The following is a 6386-nucleotide window of genomic DNA, read 5'->3' on the forward strand; positions in this document are numbered from 1 at the left end:
CCCCCGAGATGGGATCGGCGGCGACGGCGTCTCGCAATGTTTTCCGTATCGTGGCTCTCGGTACCGGGGGTTTCGTCACGGAGGCTATTTGTAGGCGGAAGGGCAAGTCAAGAGGCGGCACGGGGGCCCACACCACAGGCCGGCGCGGCCAAGGGGGGCCGCGCCGCCCTAGGGTTTGGCGCCCCGTGGCCCCTCTTCGTCTCTCCTTCGGACTTCCGGAAGCTTCGTGAGAAAATAGGCCTCCGGGCTTTTATTTCGTCCAATTTCGAGAATATTTCTTTACTAGGATTTCTGAAACCAAAAACAGCGAGAAAACAAAGAATCGGCACTTCGGCATCTTGTTAATAGGTTAGTTCCAGAAAATGCACGAATATGATATAAAGTGTGCATAAAACATGTAGATAACATCAATAATGTGGCATGGAACACAAGAAATTATCGATACGTTGGAGACGTATCACCGTGGTAGATGCACGGGGCGTCCAGCAGGCTGCGTGCGTCGAACCGTTTGGGCTGGGGCCGGTTCTCTCTTGGTGCGTGGTTGTCTCGGCGAAAGGACTTAGGGTCGCGCTGCTCGTAGTCGGCGTTGGCGACGAGTTCCGTGTGTCCGCCGTCTGCGCGGCGCTTGCCGTTGCTTGTCCGGTCGCCAAACCGGTAGTCGCCGCGACGAGTGTCAGGGTGAGTGGGGCGGCGATTGCGCCGCTGCCCATACTCGTCATCCGAGTCGACCGCAGGGTCTTCGTCGGCATAGCGCAGGGCGATGTCGAAGAGCTCGGAAATGGAGATCTTGTCTCTGCTGACGCGGCGGAGCTTGGCGCTGAGTGGCTCGTACCGGCAACACCGCCGGAAGCAGTAGATCGCCGTGTCTGTGCTGATGCCGCTGGAGGTCGTCCACATGTCCTGCCAGCGTTGCACCCATCGGCGAGTCGACTTGCGTGGGCCTTGGATGCAGCGATCCAGGTCCTCTATGGTGGTGGCACGGGTGTACGCGCTGGCGAAGTGCTGGATGAAGGCGGCGCGAGCTTCTTCCCATGAGTCGATGATGTTTGGGGTGAGGGTGTTGAACCAGTGGTGATTTACGCCATCCATCATGATGGGCAGGTAACGTGCGGCAAGCAGCTCGGAGTGGCCCTGGATGCCCATCGCCATGGTGTACGAGTCAATCCAGACCGTAGGGTCGATGTGGGTGTCGTACTTCTCGATGTCGCGGGGCCCCTTGAACCCTACGGGGTAGGGCTCGCCTCTGATCATAGGGCCAAAGCATGCTGGGCCGACTCGATTGAACGCGCTCTAGCGTGGGAGTTCGTTGGCGTAGCGGTTGTTCATGCGGTTGCGCGCTCGCCATTCTTGGTCGTTGACGATGTGGGTGCGCGCGTCGATTGGCTGCCCGTTGGCGGCGACCATTGCTCGCGCGGGGCGCGGCTCGACTCGGTGGTTGATTGAATGGGCGGTGCGTGGCGCTGGTGGCGGGCAGTTGTTGACGTTGGCGACCGCGCGATTCACCGCTGCTGATGAAGCGGCGCGGCTGGCGGATGAGCGTGAGTAGAGTCGCCCTTGTGAATCAGCGGCGGCGTGCTGTTTCTCCAGGGCCTTGGCGACTAGGGCCTTAGCATGCTGGACGAGGATCGCGCCGTCTCCCGTTTCAGGAAGTTTGGCGAGAACGGCATGAGCGGCCGCGACGTTGTCGGCTGGTGACGAGTGAAGGGGTAGGCCGTTGGTGTCGACCACCACGCGGGGAGCTTCGGGTGGCGGTGGTGGTGGTGGTGGTGGTGGTGGCGGCGGTGCGCCATGCGCCACCCTACCGGCGGCGGCCCGACTCGATTCGGGGATGTCGGGGTTCTGGACTCGGGCGACCCGGACTTCTCCATCCGGATCGTCGAAGTTGAGGCGGGCGCTGGGGAAGCCCTGCGCGCGAGCGCGCTCCATGCGCATGCGATTGCGCTCTTGGCGGTAGTGAGACACGGCTCTCACTTCATCTTGCTCGAGGCGGAATTTCTGCCGCTCGGCGAGCTCCTTCTTCCTCTGCTCCTCAAGGGCCGCCTGATGCGCCTCGATCTCGGTCGCGTTGGTGGTTGCAGGGAGGGGCGTGGAGAAGGCATCGTTTGGAGGCACTTCGTCGCCTCCCACCATGAAGACGGTGATTGGGTACTGGTAGTGCGGGGCATCGACGGAGTCCGACTCGGAGTCGCTGCCGAAGAGGGGAGGACGGAGTCGTCTTCGAAGTCGCTCGGGTGGGAGACCGGGGTGATGGATTCCCCGAACGACGCTACGGTGATAGAACCGGCGACCGACGCTGTGGCGGTGGATCCGGCGACTGACGCCGTGGCCGCCGAGTCGGCGTCGTCCTCCAGGGCCGACTCGCCCTCGACGTATACTTCGCCGGTAAGAGGGAGAGTGGCGGTGAGGAGTTGCCCCGACGCAAAGGGGTCGTGCAGCTGGCCAGGGCGAGGCTCAGTGGGGTCGCTGACGCTGGCGAGCCCGACGAAGAGGTTGATCGTGCCGACCGGCACCATCCAAGCGTGCGTGAGGGGCGCGGAGGCCGGCTGTTAGGAGCTCGGCTGGATGTGGAAGAAGTTGCCCGTGGCGATCATCCTGTCGTAGGCGATCGGCCGGCGTATCGGCGAGTAAGGCCTCGCCGCAGCTTGGAGGCTTGATGTCCCATGCCCCACGGTGGGCTCCACTGTCGTGGATATGACCACGGCAGATGCTACAGGGGCAGCACTTCATTGATGCGGGGGCAAGGGAACATTGCCATCTGCGGGTTGAGGTGCACATGACGCAAGGGTTTACCCAGGTTCAGCCCCTCCGGAGAGTAAAAGGCCTACGTCCTGCTAGATCTATTACTCAGTGGAGAATTACAATGGGGGGGCTCAGTAGGCGGCTACGCCAAGAGCTTACAGGGGGAGATTGGATCTCAGATGTTCTGTCCTCTAGGGTTTAGCTCGGGGGTTTATATAGACACCCCCGATCTAGGGTTACATGAAGATAACTCCGAATCATATCAGTTGCTACTAATCCGGGATTCGCCACCCCTCTCGCAATTAATCTCCTCATCCGGTCACGCAGATCTTCATCCTGGGATTGCGGCCCAGTCGCTACGAGGCCCAGTCGCTTGGGCAACTGGCGGTCCTCTTGGGCCTCCACCTTCATGGCGAGTGGGACTGGCGACCCACCCCCTATGGGCATATCCCCATCACCACCCCTATGTGTGGGCTAGGGCCAGGCCGCGCCTAGGGCAGGTGTGGCCGCCCTGCTGTGCCCCTTCGACTCCCCTATGGACTCTATCTTCGTTATGGTAAAATATTGACTTCGGCTTTTGTTTCGTCCAATTCTGAGAATATTTCCTGTACAACTTTTCTGAAGTACAAAAACAGCAGAAATAGGGAACTGACACTATGGCATCTTGTTAATAGGTTAGTGCCAGAAAATGCACAAAAGTGCAACGAAGTATGATCAAAACATATATGAATTGGTGTAAAAGAAGCATGGAGCATCAAAAATTGTAGATACGTTTGAGACGTATCAAGCATCCCCAAGCTTAACTCCTGCTCATCGTCGAGTAGGTAAGTGATAACAAAATAATTTTTGAGGTGACATGCAGCCAACACAATCTTGATCAAGCATTGTAAAGCATTGTGAGATGGGATCTAAGTACTCTAAACATAGGCATGATAGATATAATTCAATAGAACTTAGCAACTATGTTATAACATGAAGAGTAACTCAAACAAAGGATCGTGAATAATAGTGCATTGAAAGCAACTGTTTGTTTATGAGCATAGAGTAAACATAACAAAGTGGTACTCAACATGTCCTTTATGGAGTAGCAAAACATAAATGCTAGAACACCTTTAAAGTTCAAAGGGTGACTAGATACAAGTAATTAAGAACAAGCAATAGTCATAATCATGAATCAATCAATAATAATTTTGGGACTATGAATATTGCACTAAGAGTGACAACTATGCTCTCTTAATTGGTGCATAAAATAGAATATGAAGACTCAACATAAAAGTAAAAGAGAGACTCTTTGCAGAGTAAGCAAGATAAACAAGTTTTATAAACCTTCCAAAAGTATGGTACTTAATAGCTTTGAGCTCTCATTGCACCTATCATAAGCATCTTGAATGGTTAAAGTTAATGTGAATCAAATATGAGGTATATGCTTGGAAATCACAAGTTGAAAATCTCATGCCCCTTGAATACAAGTACCTAAACCTCATGCTACTCAACTTAGGTCCCAAATAAGTTCTTTTCATTGTAAGTATACATGTATCATTGAGAACTGCCAACGGGGTACCTCTTGCCCGATGATATGGAGGTACTCTTGTAGGATAAATCCCATGCCAAAATGACAAGACAAACAGACAATGAGCATCTCATCAATCTTTTTATTTACTATGGGTATAGCTTTTTATTGAAAATGCTTCATAGAATGCTCACTATGGTTCGCTGTAAATTTCCACCATGAATGATGCATGGCTTAGATTAGCGGCCTAGGCGTTTCCCTAACTCGTATACAAACTACGTGGACTTACAAGTTTCCATTTTATTTCGCACCGCTGGGCATCTATAAGCAAAAGAACATGACATCAACTAAATATGAATAACTGCAATGTCGAAAGCGTTCCCCATGAAAGCATGGTTATGCTAACTCCCAACTTGAAATTTGCAAACATATAAACTTCATAAGATAGTCACAATGATCAAGTTCATTAAATGCAAGAAAGTAAATGTGCCATCAAGTTTGTGAGAGCTTTACTGACTAATTTTCTCATGCCAACATTTAATTTGTAAGATAAATAAAAACATGATGAATATACTTGGAATAGTAATAATGCTACTAGGTAGATATGGTGGACACAATTGGCAAAATTTGGTTTTTGTGGTAGTTGGATGCACGAGTAGAGTTCATATTCAGCACAGGCGAAGGCTAGCAAAAGACTGGGAGTGACCAACTAAGAGAGCAATAATGGCCATAATCATGCATATCGACAAAACATTATCAATCAAAGCACAAAGTGATATTACAAGTCAAAAACTAAATGATCTAGAGGCTTTAGTTGACTGGTTATAGTCATAACATGGTATAAACATGTGCCAAGTCAACCCAATAAAGCATGAAAGGAGACTACCACAATATTATGCTTTTATGATGGAAACAACACATGAGTCTTTCAATGGCACATTATGCACTCTCAGCATTTGAAACAAGTCATGCCACAACAATAAATACTAAGCATAGGACAAGAATAACATCCAATATGACATGCTTGAGTCTATGCCACAGTCTAGACAAGCTTCCTTTTGCATCACTATAGGCATGAAACTTTTTACTCGTATCCAACACCAATCAACTTATTTGAAATAGCTCTCATAGATGAAATACATTATGGAGCAGAGAGCTAATCATACATAAATAAAGAATACTAACGAGATCTCAACAAAATTCAAGTGAAAGAACAAGAGCTAAACGCAGTACTAGAAAACTAGAACACTCGCCGAACAATAACAGCGAAAACTAGAGCGTTCTATGCAATTAAAACGGAGCGGGTCTTCTTCCAAAACAAATATGCCAGGATCCAACATATGCTATAGCAAACAAAACAAAGAAAAAAAACAAAAAAAGAAGTTCCAAGAACAACACATAGCATATGAAGTAATAAAAATATAGCGCATAGAGAGATGACCTGTTGCTTTGTTGATGAAGAGGGGACGCGTAGAGAGATGATCTGTTGCTTTGTTGCTGAAGAGGGGATGCCTTGGGCATTCCCAAGCTTTGACGCTTGTACCTCTTGAATATTTATTGGGGTGAAGGGGCATCCCCAAGCTTGAGCTTTTGTCCATTCTTCATCTCATCACATCATTCTTCTCTCCATACACTTGAAAACTTCCTTCATATAAAACTTCACATAATTCTTTATTAGCAGCATTAGTACAATTAAAATAAACAAATCTACTTGGGTTCAGTTCTAACATATATCAAACATCTATTAAAGCATTAGCTACTGTAGCAACTCTTCAAAAAGCTTTTTGATCAAAAGAACTAAAAAAGAAAGAGGTTTAAGAGGCAAATGCAAATAGTACAGAAATCTTTCAAAACAGAACAGCAGGTAAAGATTGATTTTTTCGAAAATCTTCTGTTGCTCATCTCGAAAAGTGGTCAACTAACGAAAGTTAGATAATAACCTTGCACATATGTATAAAAAATTACAGCTCAAAATTCCGCTCTGGCTATTTGTACAAATTTTTATCGTAACAACACAGAATCTGTTTTTAGGACAACAACTTCCCCAAAGCTTACTTTCTTCCAATTAGAGGCTATTCTTGGCACAAAAATGAAATAAAAATGATAAGGAGAGGCTATTACAGTGGTAATAACATCC

The sequence above is a fragment of the Lolium rigidum genome, chromosome 2 (genome assembly GCF_022539505.1).
Source record: "Lolium rigidum isolate FL_2022 chromosome 2, APGP_CSIRO_Lrig_0.1, whole genome shotgun sequence".
NCBI classification, from domain to species: domain Eukaryota; kingdom Viridiplantae; phylum Streptophyta; class Magnoliopsida; order Poales; family Poaceae; genus Lolium; species Lolium rigidum.